General features: G+C 44.4%; 1 long non-coding RNA gene across 1 annotated transcript in view; it reads right to left on the bottom strand.

Annotated features, from left to right (window-relative positions):
* LOC109490885 overlaps positions 1–14,734 on the bottom strand; it is a 35,712-nt gene extending 20,978 nt beyond the window's left edge. Inside the window, exons 1-4 of the long non-coding RNA XR_002144229.2 lie at positions 14,667–14,734; positions 8,478–8,596; positions 6,881–7,506; positions 1,366–1,560 (exon numbers count right to left, since the gene is read on the bottom strand). This is a non-coding gene — a long non-coding RNA (uncharacterized LOC109490885). The remainder of the gene's footprint in view (positions 1–1,365; positions 1,561–6,880; positions 7,507–8,477; positions 8,597–14,666) is intronic.
* Between the last annotated feature and the right edge of the window lie 1,429 nt (positions 14,735–16,163).

Genomic DNA, 16,163 nt, shown 5'->3' with positions numbered 1-16,163 from the left:
TTTTCTCCTTTAGTCAAATTTTTATTAGAAATAAAAACTGTAGTCAGGATGTTAAAATAAATGCTCTCGGTGAAGGGTAATTTATAGAGGAAGGTCATGGTTCTTGGACTTCCCATATCTCTTCTAATGGAACATTCTGATACACCTCTCATGATTAAGTTTTATTGAGTCCAGCATGACGGGTATGGCTCTGAAACAGCACTCAGAGACGTCAAGATGAGAAAATAATTGAGAACAGGAATCTATCTCACTCATCTTTGTAAGTCCCTGAGCCTACTCGGGCATTTAGCACACAGAAAGTATCAAGGCAGTGACTGACATGTCACTGAGTATTGACAGAAGCCAGAAGCGCGTAACTACCTCACGCCAAAGTCAGGATACACCCTGCCTGGATTAGGGCTAAAAATGCAAGTGAGGTGAAGTTGGTTGTGAAGAGGGGCTGCGAAAGCTCAAAACCAGGAAGGCTTTGCCAGTCTTGGAATGTGGACGATGGCCAGTGATTACTAACTTCCCAATTTGTTATAGGTAAATATAAACAAGATGTTTACAGAAAATTACTTAGGATAGTTAAAAAAACAAGAGACAAGTTTGAACAGGTACTGGAATGTTCCAGAGAAATTAAAAAGAAAGACATTAGAATAGTTTGTGACAGAGTGAAGGGATTTTAGGTGAAATCTAACTTTTTTTTATAATGTTGCACGTTGTCATTCTAAATGTTTAAAAGAGAAAAGGAATTCAGTGAACTTTTCACCTTGTACCTAGTCAGTGAACAGACACTAACTTGAAAAAAGCACATGGGAACCCACATGCAGGCCTGCTACTCATTTAGGTTTCAACACATGCTCCGAACAATGGGCAGAATATTCCCTCTCAATTTTTCACCTCATCTCTCCTATATCATTGTGAAGAGAAATAAAATGGGTATTTGGCATATTGAGTTTAGACAGGGATCTCGTTCCATTGCCTTGGAAGTCAGGTGGAGAATATTTTGTAGGCCCCCAGGGAGAAGTATCTAGGGATAGCTGGAGCACACGCAATACATCAATTTCAGTTTCCTGTTTTCCTCTGTCTCTTCTCCCAGTTGGTTCTGCACCACCTACATTCTCCTTTCCTTTAGTCACAAAACACATCAATTAATACTAGATGTTTGGGGAGCTGCTGCCAAGTTCACACACTCAATATCTGATCAAGCTCCACTAGAAAGCTGTAATGCATGTAAGTTCTGGATGGCTCTAGATAAAAGGAGTGATCAAAGTAAACAGGGCTGCCGCGGTCCTGTTGTCCAGTTTGTGCACTGCTTAAAGATGCCTGGCTGAGTATGTGAACGAGCAGTCCCTACTTCTTCCCCAAGCTGTGTGCACTTACCTTTTCTTCATACAGAGATGTGGTCCATGTGTCAAAACTGTGGCCCCCAGGGGCCATGTCTGCTCAGAAGAGGGCACTCTTATCTAGTCCACACAGAAGGCGTTTTCTTCCATTCATTCAAGGCACATACTCTTAGAAGAGAGTGGGTTAGGGTTACTCAGAGAAATCTTGGGAGGGAAGGACTTCAAGACAATTCTAGAAGAAAAAAAGATGGCTTGTTTAGAGAGAAACTAGCAGGGCCCAGACAATTAGAGCAGGAAGAGATACCGCAGACACTCTCCGTGTCCTGCCTGCATCCCCCTCAGACTGCCGTCTCTGCCTCTGCTGCAGTTCTGCACCTGAAAGGCTGTCTCAGAACTGTGGAAAGCTGTCTTGTTCACCCAGACTCTTCGTTCTGGAAGTGCTGGGGAATGAACACTCCCTGGGTCAGCCATCAGCCAATGTCTGATGAGACTTGGTGTAAAATACCCCAAATCCCCTGTTTCTCTAGTGACGTAATCTTGAGGTATGTTTTGCACCCTTTTCCGTAATTTTCCTGTGGAATTAAGCTCCACTTGGCCCCTGTGGCAGCTGGTTTAGTAACATACCCCCTTTCTGGCTGCCTCCTTTCCCTGTGTCCCTTCCCGAACTCCCCTGCAGGTGGCGCCTGTACCTCCCAAATAAACTGCGTGCACTGGAATCTTCCCGTCAGCTTCTGAGGGCATCTCGGCTGAGGTACGCGCTGTGGGCCTTGCTGGAACAGACACTGGTCCGGGGTTGAGAGGAAAGTGGATACATGAGTGGGGCGGGAGGCCATTTGTTTAAGGACTTACGAGACCAGACGGAGACCTTCCACTCGATTTAGGAAGCCATTCATGTGTTGGGTGAAATAGGAGTATTTTTCTTACAATTTATGATTTTCACATTTGATGTGTTAATTCCTAGATTTCTATAAATCTTGCATTTTCCAGTTGAGTTCTGGCTATTAAAATCTTGCCTGAAGTCAAAGACTGCAGCCTTCCTATAAGTTGTGTGTAAAAAGAAACTCTAGAGAGAAGTCTTATTACAGTGAAGACAGGGATGAAATTCAGAGCAATGACGCCATTCTCCAGAGCTTGTTAGAGAAAGATGAAGGCTGAGAATAGTAAGAGGATTTTTATTTGTAGCCATCCTCTTCAATACTTTATAGCCTTTTAAAAAAGCGACTTTTTAAGGCTATCTGAAGTCTCCTTAAAAACACTGAGACTTCAAAAATTTAGTATTATTTTCTACGGTAGGAAACTTCAAACCTCAAAGAATTGCATAATAATTGGTTGTCATGGGAAACCACATGATTGTAACTGGTGTCTCTAACTCCTAAAGGTATATAAATAACCTGAATCCCTTTGTTCTGTAGAAGAGTCTCAAAATTCTCTATCTGCCTCTTCTCACTTAGCCCAGAAAAAATTAATAAAGTCCGTGACTCTGGCAGATTCTGTCCTAAGACAATGCATTTGAGAAATTTAAATTAGAAAGCCGGCAAACCTACCGCATCCTCTCGGCCTTGAAGGTTTAGAAATCTGGATTAATCTTTCTTAGAGGTGTTTCCCCCTGCCACACAAGTTCAGAAACCTGGTATCATCTTTTATATGTGGACTCCTATGAACCAATCTCACAGAGACTGCCACATTAAAAAAAAAATAACAACACTAGCTTGTTTACTGACTCTGGAACTCCTTCTGCAGAGGGGACTGGAGACTCACATTCTCTGCTTGGAGCTCTTCTGCCCTGTAGGCAGGCTACCCAAGGAGTCAAATTATCATCAGAAGTGTGTTTGGTGTGCAATCGATCAAAATTAAGGGAATTCGATCATCTGAGTGGTTGGCGTCAGACTAAGGACGATACTCTCATCTTGCTCTCAGGACCAGAGTATATGGTGGATCTTTTTGGTTTTTGTCCTCCCCTCCCACGGAGACTATTTGGATGGACACCACAGGGTTCGTCTTTGTGATTCTCTTTTTTCTATATTTTCATGCCTAACCAATAAATCCCCTTCTGATGAACACTTTCTTTAGATATTTTAAATACACTGGCCCAGTCCCAAAAGGCATGGGTTCTTAACTAGGGGTTTATGAATAACTGGATGTTGCTGAATACCTGAAAAGTGAATGCATATTTTACGTCTATGGCCATTGTCTTTAGAGAAGATTCATAGCTTTTACCAGACTCTCAAAGTGATTTGTTATCAAAACAAGGTTAAGAACTAGAGACAGGGGGCACCTGGGTGGCACAGCAGTTAAGCGTCTGCCTTCAGCTCAGGGTGTGATCCCGGCATTATGGGATCGAGCCCCACATCAGGCTCCTCCACTAGGAGCCTGCTTCTTCCTCTCCCACTCCCCCTGCTTGTGTTCCCTCTCTCGCTGGCTGTCTCTATCTCTGTCGAATAAATAAATAAAATCCTTAAAAAAAAAAAAAAGAACTAGAGACAGAAACAAAGTGAAGTCCTGCCAGCCTGGGTACCCACTTCTCAGAATGATTTTCTGTATTTCTACCCTGACTCATTATGTGCTGTTTTAAAGCATTAACTCTTTTGGGGCACTCTTATTTCTATATTTAAGGGAAAGAGAAGGTGCCTCCATACAACCGTGAAAGATCTGATAGAAAGAAATGGGAGGATTTCTACAAGGCGCGATCAACGTGAGCCAAAAGGGAAGTGTCCTGTCCAACAGGATTTTAGATGGGTTTAAAAAAAAAAAAAAAAAGAAATCCCAATTTACCCTCTGTTATTTTGAAAGTTCTAAAATTGATTTCTCTCTTTTAGTGGTTAGCCTGTATGTAGGTCAGAATAAATAGGGATGGTTGCTTTAAATCTGGAAAAGCTGGAAAGCACGTAGAGAAGTGGATTCTAAGCTCATCAGACCAAAGAGGTGAAATGTGAGTTTGAATAGGCATGAAGTCGTGAATTACTAATGTGGATTTAAGCTTAATATTTAATTTGAATACCCACAAGTGGCTTTAACAGCTCACTTGGTTCGTTTATCAAAGCCTGGACTCAGTGGTGATCTAGAGTCAATGAGATGAAGGTGTCTAAGGTCCAAAAGCACAGGGAGATGGAAATCTTGGAGTGGACCTAAGTGTGGAATCTCCTCGGCCCCCCTCATCGGTAACCCTAGCAAGGTCCAGAGGCTGCCCCCTTACGACAGCAGCACAGGTGATGGAAGCACCCTGAAAAGCAATATGCCAAAGATGGCGGTGGGAGACACCACCTCAGAACTGGAGTTGCTGATTTCAGTGGGAACAGAACTCTGGACTGGCAGAGGCCAGGTGGTGGTTCTTAACTTCAGGGTCAGGTTGGGTGATGCAGGGACAGAAAGGCCCTTAGAGTGTTTTGACTTTCAGAGATCTGTGATGGCAGCTGATGGATCATGGGGTTCTTAGGAATGAACAGATGGGCCGTCTACTAAGGTATGGCTTTAGCTATGTATTTGGAAAACAGAAACGTGACTTAAGTTGTCACAGTGGAACTATGTTGCCTTATATCTAATTATCAAACCAAGTCAGATCACAGGCCTAGAACCCCTCAATTAAGGGGGAAAACTCGGTCCCTTTAAGGAAGGACCCAGAAATGTGGCTGTATTAAAAACTTTCCTCCAAGCCTCCCTGAGAAAGACCTACATCCAGTTATTACAATGACTATGCATTGGGAGGGGAAAAAACCTGTTGGGAGCTAGTAGGTACTATTGCTTAGTTGATGCTATTCACTGGGGTACAAAATACCACCCTGGTTAGAATGCGGGTATACATATATATACTAGTATAGGGCAGACATACTTTGTAATTGGCTGAATTCCTCCATTGGTTACCTAAACCCTTCCTTTATTTTCTCTTATTCAATCCATCCCTATGGCCTCATGACCAGGATGGTCTGGAGAGGAGATATGTAGATAGGCTTCCTAGAATGGGCATAGCACATAAAGACAATCATGTCCCACAAAAATGCCCAACAGGAGGCATATACTATATTTCAGTCACTCAGTGATAGTCATGTGGACAAGATTACTGGTCATGTAGATGTCAGTTAGCCTCTTACCCCATCCAACTCACCGACTGCCCAAGGGGTCAGGTACAAAGTGACATGGTGGTGAAGGAACAACATAAATTCCCTTCATCAAAGTTACTTTGGCTACCACCACTGGTGAATGCCAATAGCAGAAACCAACAATGAGTGCCCAATATAGCACCACTCCCTGGGGAGACCAACCAGCCAACTGATGTTAAATTTATTTCATAGAAACCCTTCCTTCATTGAGGACTGAAAAGTGTCCTCATGGGAATATATTTCCAGATTTTCTTTCCATGCTCCCAATGCTTTCATCAGAATCATCAAAGACCCACAAAGAATACCTTATGAAATACCACCATGAAATCCCCATAAAACAGAACTTCTGACCAAGAAACCAATTTTACAGTGAAAGCGATGTGTCAATTGGCTCGTACCATGGAATTTATTGGTTTGGGATATACATTATTACCCAGAAACAAATGGCCTTAAAGAAGAATGGAATGAACCTCCTGAAGGCTCAGTTATGGTGGCGGTAGCAACATAGCACCCTAAGAAGTTGGGGAGCTATCCTCCAGGAGCAGCACATGTTAAACCAGCAACCAGTATTTGATGTGTCCTCCGCAACTGAGACACACATATAGAGGAAGAAAGAGGGTGGGGGTAGGAATGGTCCCTCTCATATCTAATAATCCAGCTAAAAAATATCTGCTTCTTGTTCTCACAGTCTTGGTGTTGGCAGGTTTAGAAGTCTTAATTCCTAAGTAAGACGACACTTCCAACAAGGAACACAGTCATGGTCTCACACAATTAGAAGCTGAGACTGCTCAGCTGCCATTTCGGTCTCCTCATGACACTGAGCCAACAGGCAGACGTGGGTTTTCTATTGTCTGGGATACCTATTCCTAACTGTTAAGGGGTAAGTGGGTTATAGGATATTTCAGGACATCATAGTCTAAGGCAGCATCAAGGAGAAATTCTAATTTTAAGTTATCTCTGGTATACCAATGATTTTATTTTTTTTAAAGATTTATTTATTTGACAGCGTGAGAGCATGAGTGTGAGAGGCAGAGGGAGAGGGAGAGAGAATCTGAAGCAGACTCCATGCTGAGCATGAAACCCGACTTGGGGCTTGATCTCATGACCCAAGATCATGACCTGAGCCTAAACCAAGAGTCCGATGCTTAACCGACTGCACCACCCAGGCGCCCCTCAATTATTTTATTTTAAATCGACAATCAGGGACATGTGGTCTAACATGAAATGCACAGAGGTGGGAATTCCCTTTTAAACTTTGGTCTGGAGAAAGCCTATGGAAGGCCAATCTAGCCTACAGATAGAAACAGAAAACTCAACCTTTTCCGAGTCACATAGGAAAGGTAGCAGAAGTGGAAAAGCCCAGTTTATGATCACTAACTGAAATGACAAAGTCTTCTAACACAAAGGCAGTTCAGAAAGAGAGAGCAGGGAGAACTCAAAGATCACACAGAGGCCTACCATTGATACTCAGTTCTGGTCTGACAGGGCTCCTCCACCGTTCCCAGGCTCTGGGGTGCTCCAGATTCATCCAAGATGTGTCTGATCACAGTGGGAAACCTGACCACAGATTCAAAGATGGCAGGAAGACTGTGTTATTAAATTCAAGCTCCATGCAGGAAGAAATGGAAAACACCAGAACGAAACAGTTCCTTGACATGCCTTGCTAGGGATGAGGCCAGTTGCACAAAGCAAATGATCTATCCTTGAGAAATTTTTCATGGAACTTCCTTAAGACTGAAAGTGTCCAAGATGCAGGTGTAAATTCAAGTCTGGAGTTCTGGATCGCAGGGTGGAGGTCCAGGGTCATTTGCACAGAAAAGAGGTACCAGGAGAGCAGCTAACACTGACTCCTCATTCTCACGGTCTTATGATTCGTTGCAGTCCTTTGTTCAACTTGTAGGTAACATGCATGTTAGATGCAACAGTTCACCTTTTGATCCCAACTTGGCATTGAAGAGTACGGGTGATGTTTTCCAGTCCTGGGCCCACATCCTCCAGACAAACTACTCTCCCTTCATATTTCATGAGACAAGATGACCCCCAGAGTGGAGGCATAAACTAGGGTCTGTTGGAGACTGTGGATCCTAAATAGGAAGAAATTTTTATTTCATTCATTTTTAAAAAGATTGTTATTTATTTGACAGAGAGAGCGAGAGAGCACAAGCAAGGGGAGCAGCAGACGGAGAGGGAGAAGCAGGCTGCCTGCTAAGCAGCCCTATGTGGGACTGGATCCCAGGACCCTGGGATCATGACCTGAGCTGAAGGCAGACACTTAACTGACTCAGCCACCCAGGTGCCCCTGGAAGAAGTGTTTAATGATAAAGCTAAATAAAAGCCATACAATGTAATTCTCCATAGGGAAGCTAGTATGGATTTGTTATACATGTTGCATACATGAGCTCTGTGGCAGGAATGCATGAAATTTCATGCTTATGCAAGAGGTCCATGGTATGGGCTCTGCATGGACACGGCTGACAACATGGCTGATGACTGGTATGTAGGCTGTACTGAAGAAATGGAAGGAAAGTTCTCCCAGCGGTTATAAGAACTGGAAGCAAATGAAAACTTTAAAACCAAAAGTAAGGGGCACCTGGCTGGTTCAGTCAGTGGAGCATATAACTCTTGATCTCAGGGTTGTGAGTCCAAGCCAAATGTAGGGTGTAGAGATTACTTAAAAATAAAATCTTAAAAAATAAATAAATAAAATAAGTAAAAGTGCAGAGAGAAAAATGGAAGAGAAAAAAACAAAACAAAAAAACCCCCAAAAAACCAGAATGAGCAATACAGCAATCTCCCTAGAGCAGCCCTCGTGACCTACACTGGGCACATCACAACAAAATTTAGCAGCACTGTAGAATCCTATCGAAATTCACATAACTTTCAGTAAAAAGCACTACATTCATTATTATTTGACAGGAGCTCTTCAGCTTTTCAATCTAGGGAAATGTTCAGTTACAGAGGCTGAAGCACCAACTTTCATTACAGTGGAAAATGAAATCTACCTTTTGGGCAATTTACCTTACATCTTGTTTTCGACCAATAGCTACTCACCCACCTTATTTTAATGGAGAGGCCTCCTTCTTTGACATCAGAACCTTCTTAGGAATTTCTATTAAAGAATATGTTTTTTTATCCACGTGAAGATGAAGTGCTGGCTCCAGATTATGAGGTGTTCTAAAATGTCAACATTAAAAGAAGAAAAATAAGAATAGTATTAAATATAAACTTTGGACAAGTTTTCTAAAATGACAATAATTTCAGGGGCATCTGGCCGGCTCAGTCAGAAGAGAGTGTGACTCTTGATCTCGGGGCTGTGAGTTTGAGCCACATGTTGGGTATAGAGATTACTTAAAAATCTTCCAAAATAAAATAAGTAAATAAATGACAATAATTTCAGCTGCTTCTCTGGTAGCTCAGGTGAGTCTGGGATGGTGTTCCAGGTGGGAGTGGTGAGGCCATCACGAAAGAGAAGAGGGGGTGCTGTGCTGCCAGAAACCACCAGGGCAGAGAACCACAGCACCTCCAACCAACTGCTGAAGAGTACAAGGTGCCTAAAAAGACAGGGCTGATACCCTGGAATTGAAAGCAGCTCAGGAAGCTTCTAGTCTAGCCAAGCTCCTAGCCCCTCTTGCTGTACAGAAAGCTCAGAGATCTGCTGAGCACCAGGGAACATGAATCATGGAAAATACCAGAATGTGTGGCCATTGAAAGGGTCAGGGGAGTCGGGAGATGAGGTTCCAGGCAGAATGGTGTGGCTGCATCCGTAATCCCAGCTAATGACCAGGTGCCCGAGCTGAGGTGGTGGCTGTGGTCACTGAGGGAGGTCGGGGGACTGGTGTCCTCCGTAAGGGGTTCTAGCAGGAAAAGAGCAAAAGCTGGTGGACTGAGGTGTCAGAAAAAAAGATGGTGGACCCTGAGATTTCCAGTGTGGATTGTCTGCAGATGCCGAGTGGGTTGGAGGACATTTCCTAGAAGTGGTTGGCCAGATTGAAGAGGAGGTGAATAGTGTTGGAGCTGAGGAGATAAAAAATCTGAAAGGTTTTGAGTGAGTGGGCTTCACAGGGGACCACATGCACAGGATGATACCTGGAGTGACGAAGGTTAGAGGCAGCAAAGCCAGAGGACACAAACCTCAGTGATGGCCAAACTGTAATGGCTGGAAATAGGAACGGAGAACATAAAGAAGGGTTTCTCTCTCCAGCCTGAGAGAGAAGTGCCATCGGGGGCAGCCTCCCCTCTACCCAACGCTTCCCAAGGTATCCTGACTCTTAGGGTTCTGTGCATTTCCACCCATTGTTCCTTCTGGCCTGAAGTCTCTGACTTCATGTCCTACTTCACCCAATCTAAGACACTATCTATTCAGTACGGGAATTATCTTTTGAGACCTCCTCCCTCAAATATCACCTCCAATGTTAAGCCTTCCTCCATACTTCCAGGCAAAATTAAACGTCATACCATGCTTCATGCCCCTGGTTTGGGGTCAGATGACCTTGATGGTAATTCAGGCTCGACCACCACCAGTTCTGTGATTTGGGGCGAGTTACCTGAGTAATCTCTGTCTCAAATGCCTCATTTGTAAAATGAGGATACAAACAGCTCAGTAGCATTTCTGTGAGAATTAAAGGAGCGTTGTCCATAATTTTCTGCCTGGGGCACACAGACATTGCTTAACAATTACCATCTTTTCCCCCCTGGAGAACGTGGTACGCATCGTGGCCATACACCCACCATCTCATTGATAATCATTTGTTTATAGTCTGGTGATCTCAGAGCCCTTGTCTCTGGGTTCCATCTGTCAGTGTCTGGCTTGAATCAAGGCTCCGGCACGTGCTGTTGGAGTAAGCTTAGCTGAGATGACAGAGTGCAGCCAGAAGTGGGTCTGTGCTGCAGAGGGATTGGGTATCCAGCAAGTTTCAACCAAATTATGCTCCGGAAGGTGGTGGAAATAAGAGAAATGTTTGGGGTTGAAATGGGACCAAGAGAATGATTACAGGAAACTCGGAGCTTTTACACAGAGGGATTGTGAATCTGGGTCAAACCTAATGAAAACAGGACAGCCAGCTACACAATCCAGCGGAGGGAAGCTGCAGCCCACCATATTGGGTCCAGTGGTGGGTATTCATCCAGATCCAGGTGCCTGAGAACCCCAGGAGAGGGAGCCAGATCCCACCAAGAGTCAGAACTCCAGTTATCACTGGTTAGTGGAGAAAGGAATATATATGTTGCAGCGAAAAATGAACTTCCACGAGGTCCAGACCCAGAAACATATTGCTGGGTGGACAAAGACAAGCATGGAGGAACTCCCACGGTGGCCAGGGAGCTTCAAGTCCCAGGTAGGAAAGGCCTTTCTTACCAAGGCCCCTTGGCTTGGAGCATAGGAGCCTGGGAAGTGGTGATGGGAGGGGCTGAGGGTCCCATTAGACCTGAGAGCCCAGTCAACAACTTTAGGTGACCATAAATTCAGAGAACTGAAGGATCTGTCCTCACAGTTCGAGCTCTCTGGCACTCCTGAGACTTCGGGAATCCCTGGAAGGCAAGAGGAGTCCTGCTGGGCAAGGACGGGGAGCGCTGAGTGCCTACCCTCTTTTTTGACCCTAGGGTGAAGGCTGAAAAGTTTGAGGGGCCCCTATCTTGAGAAACCCCACAGAGAAACCTCTCCTTCTCCTCCTCCCATCTGCAGGAACGAAAGAAAGCCCTGCATTTGTCTTGCTAACAGTCTAGCCTCCTGTCCTGCTGCTGCTGCCTGCTGAGCTACGTAAGCCTCCCCTGCCTGGCACCTGTTCTTCAAGGGGTTTGCAAAGAGGGGTGTGGGAGGGAGGTAAGGGGGTAGGGAGCTGGCTGGCTGGCCAGCATCAGGATTGGGAAGCGTGGTAACACAGGATTATTTCTGTGGCCTGTTCACATCCCCCAAGCCCTCTAATGCACCTACTGGTTCTGATTGCAAAAGTATGCACTTTGTTTTCAAATTTACCACCTAAGTCCCTAGCTTCTTGACACTTCACTATGATTAAAAAGCAATTTTTTTTTATGTACTGTCAGCAGTAACAGTCTTAAAAATGCAATTTAATTGTGATGAATGTTATAGTCTAAAGAAATAAACCATTTATAATCACATCTTGCTTTTCTGGGACCGGTTATTTCTACAGGTTGTATTATTTGCTCAAGAAATTCTCTCCAGGCATTAGATTTGATGCCTGCATTTTAACATTGAAGAAGGTTCATGACTTATACTTCTCATAGATATCCCTGAAGCCCTGATTGATGGAGCCAAAAATATAAGAGCTGTCTAAGATAAATCCCTCTCCCTACATTACCCCACCAGAAATCCAAGCAGTTACCCAGCCCTGTCAATTAACTTTAATGATAGCTCCCAAATCTAGTGCTTGCTTCCCACTCCGATTATCTCCGAGGAAATGGGTATGCACGTTCTGATGTGCAGACAGACAGCCAGGAGGCCTAGGCCCAGAGTCTGGCGCTCTGATCACCAAGGGTGGGTTTGGCTAAGAAGCACAGAACTTAATTCACTCTTCATTCCCCACTCTCCATGCCTGAAGACTACCCTGCCCTCTGCCTACCCACTAGTGAGACATGTGACAAAGAAATAAGTAAAACCATAGGGTTTTACCAAACCATTTTTGGTAGAATAATAGACAAAAAGATCACGGGTGAGAACAGAGTCCAGAAGACGATCCTCGAAAGCATGGGCACTCTGGAGATGGCAGGCAAGGCCACAAGTCAGGGGGAAAGGACGACTCAGTGAACGGTGTTGGGACAACTGGCTTTGAAAAAAAAAATCTGAATTCGATTCCTGCATCACACCCTACATAAAAACAATCTCAAAAGAAATTAGCAACCTAAATGTGAAACATACAACTCTAAGACTAATACAAAAAATGTGGGAGAATATAGTTTTTTAACCCCACAGCAGAAAATTCTTTCTCACCAAAAAATAAAATAGCCAAGAGTTTATTTCTTGCTCATACCTAATTCAGGCCACAGCAGGGCACTGCTCGTGTTCACTCAGGGAAGCAGGATAGCTAAGGACCCCTCAAAGAACACGCTCTCAAGTCACGGCTACCGTGTTAGGAAAAGGGAGCGCGCAGTGGACGGCTGCCGCCCTACACCTGGGCCCTTCCGCTCCAGCTCCCGAGTCCAGTGAAGCCACACACATCTAACTTCGAAAGGGCCTTCCAAGGTGCTGGAAGGAGAAAAAAGTGCTAACTGGGGAAATATTTCTTAAATAAGACCAACACACACACGTAAACTGTAGTAATAACAATTAGCTACAACGTACCAGGCGCCTACTGTGAGTCAAGACACTCACTGCTCTAAGCGCTGTCCATGTTTCCGCACTTGGCCCTCACGCTAACCCTTGAGGTGAGTTCTGTCATTTTCCAAGTTTATAACTGAGGCACTAAGGTTATGTAAATGGCTGTCAGTGAATAAAACAGAGGTAAGAAACAAGGGAAGGGAACATATCAGAGAAGGGGGGGTGGTAGTTGACAGGGGGTCTATGTTAATTAATTCTTTACATATTCTTGGACCAAGCCCTTTGTTGACTATAAATGTTCCAAGTATTACCCATGCTATGGCTTACTTTTCCACGCTCTTGATGGTATCTTTTAAAATAGAAAAAGAGGGGCGCCTGGGTGGCTCAGTCGGTTGTGTCTGCCTTCCACTCAGGTCATGATCCCAGGGTCCTGGGATAGAGCCCCGTGTCCTGCCTGCTCAGAGGAGAATCTGCTTTTCCTTCTCCCTTTGCCCCTCCCCTGCTTGTGGGCACATCCTCTCTCTCTCAAGTAAGTACAATCTTAAAAAAAAAATTATTCTTTTTAACGTAGTCCAATTTATTCAGTCTTTTATGACTGGTGTTTATTGTGTCCAGTTTAAGAGAATTTTCTCTACACCAAGATCAAGAATTTTTCCAATGTTATTGTAGGCACCAACGGCAGGCTGCCACAAAATGTGCCAGTGATTATTATTTTTTAAGATTTATTTTTTAATTATTTTTTTAATATTTAAGATTTATTTATTTTAGAGAGCACAAGGGAAGGGGCAAAGGGGGAGAGAGAGAGAGAATCTCAAGCAGACCCCACTGACCTTGGAGCCAGGCGTGGGGCTTGATCTCATGACCCCTGAGATCATGACCTGAGCCGAAATCAAGAGTCAGATGCATAACTGACTGAGCCACCCAGGGCCCTGCATAGTGATTATTTTAGATAAAAGTTACTGCAGAAACAGCTGGTGCAAGGACACTCAGACCCTCCTCTGTGCCCCTGAAAGCAGGAACTAATCTCCCATAGGAAAGGTACCTTCTGTGTACAAAATAAAAAGACCTCCTTATCACCAGAGATAGGAACTTCAAAGCTGAGAAAGCTGGAGAAGCAAACCGTGGGACTTTTTTTCTCATCTACAACTTCAGCCCAAATTCCGCTTAGAATTCCTCATTAATTCATGCTTCCAAACATCTGTTTTCTGTATCCTGTCAATTCCTCACAAATCTGTCTTTGTCTAAAATGTATAAAAACTGCCTGCCTCAGTCATTTCTTTAGGTCTCATTTGTACCATTGGGTCTCTGTGTGCATGTAATAAAACTGCTTGCTTTTTTTTTTTTTTTCCTGTTAATTTATCTCAGGTAAATTTAATTCTTAGTCCAGCTGGAAGGCCCTGAAAGATAGAGAAGAATTTTTCCTTCCCTACATTTTCTAGGAGGCTTGTTATTGTGTCACATACAGATCACCAACCCACCTAAAACTGATTCTGGAGTATAGTTTAAGGAGTCACATTTCATTTGTTTTCCATATAGACATTCAATTAAGGTCAGGGTTGGAGTAGAAAAAGGAGCCTGCTGCTCTCTGTTAACCTTAAAAATAAAGAAGCCAGTTATTTTGCGAGTAAAAATGGGTTTATTCAGGACTAGCAGAGAACTGCAAGCAGGGACAAGCAAGCTACGGCAACGCCATAGGAAAGTCTGCAGAGCAAAGGAGAGGCACACTGCGTGAACCAGACTAACGCCATCTTGGACAAATCCGCCACGATGACCGCTGTGACGGAAATCTTAACTGCAGCACCCCCGCCCACACACACACACACTCTTTCTTTTTCATCCAACCACACCCTTAGGTTCCCCTTAGGGCATAAGGTACTTGATCTGCTCTGGAGATATGACTCTGACAACATTTCCTCCTGGGTGGTCTACTAGCACGTACTTCCCACCCTCTAGGGCTATAAAAGCAGGTCTTACCGGAGATGGGGCTGCACAGACCTACACGTCTTGCCATGGCGCAAGACAGACTTCTGTCCATAAATAGCTCTAATAAGCTATTTCCTGTCAAGCTGGACCCGTAGGCCTTTTTCCCTTCAAAGGTCATTTTGGGGGTACCTCCCCTTCAAACAAAAAATGAGCTTTTATTGAGGAAAGGGGATGTTGGGATGGCTGCTATAAACAAAAAGTCCATTGGCGTAAACTGGGAGTTTGAAGCATAGTGGCTCTTCATTGGCTGAGTTGTGACCGTCTCTCATTGGCTGCCTCGTGGGGGTGGGGGTGGAGGAACGCTTTCAGGCTCTTGCTGGAATAGTAAAGAAGTATCCACCTGTGGGGTCTGTAATTGATAAGGAGGGCTAGGGCTTTGGAGTTCCCTCGGCTGTATCTCAATTTCATTCTAAACTGGGTTTCTTTTCAGTAAGGCGGGGAATTTCACACCCTGCCTGGATCCCAAGTGACTGTGTTTAAGAGAAAAACAGAGATCATAGCAAGAAATCGTTAAATGGGTGGGGTACATTTACTTACAGCAAGAACACAGGATCTAAGACTGAAAGCCTCAGCGCCTGTCAGTGATTTGGGTACTTAGCAAGGCTTGGTAAGGTCCTTTCCAATGAAGTTCCAGCGACATCTTCCTTTGATAAAGCTTATGCGATCTCAGTCCACAGCTTTGCCACTACTCTGGGAAGGTCAGTTGGTAGGTTGCACTCAGAATAGGATACTTAGATACGCATCATTAGTGCTTTAAAAATAATGGGACACAGCATCGTCTGGCCCACAAATGCTCTGTGCTTGGGGGAGTAACCAGAAATTGTACAGGCCTCCCACGGGCCTGGATGGGGCGGATCGTGTGTGGAAAGCCCTGGTTTTCACCTTGCAGTACATGACATGCTCATAAGAGCTATGGAAAAGGCATGTGGGCACTCTTGACCAGTTTCTGCTTAAACCCTGACCAGTTTACCTATTTTAGAATCCCATTTTGAAGTTTCACCACTTTCTCTGACTCCAGATTATGTGAGCCATAAAGGCATTCATGAATCAATAGGCTTTGCATCTATTCATAGGCAAGGTGAGGATAATCCAAGCTTAAAAATAAACCTTTAGAGGGGCACCTAGGTGGCTCAGTGGGTTAAGCATCTGACTTGATTTCAGCTCAGGTCATGATCTTGGGGTGGTGAGATAGAGCCCCGTGTTGGGCTCCGCAGTGAGTGTGGAGCCTGCTTAAGATTCTCTCTTTTGGGGGCGCCTGGGTGGCTCAGTCAGTTAAGCATCTGCCTTTGGATCAGGTCATGATCCCGGGATCCTGGGATCGAGCCCTGCGTTGGGCTCCCTGCTCAGCGGGGAGTCTGTTTCTCCCTCTCCCTCTGCCCTTCTCCCTGTTTGTATGCTCTCTTTCTCACTCTCTCAAATAAATAATTTTTTTTAAAAAAAGGATTCTCTCTCTCCCTCTCCCTGTGCCCCTCCCCTCCTCCAAAAAAA

The sequence above is a fragment of the Ailuropoda melanoleuca genome, chromosome 8, assembly GCF_002007445.2.
Source record: "Ailuropoda melanoleuca isolate Jingjing chromosome 8, ASM200744v2, whole genome shotgun sequence".
Taxonomy (NCBI): domain Eukaryota; kingdom Metazoa; phylum Chordata; class Mammalia; order Carnivora; family Ursidae; genus Ailuropoda; species Ailuropoda melanoleuca.
Note: the sequence above shows the minus strand (reverse complement) of the source record. Positions and strands in the feature narration are given on the sequence as shown.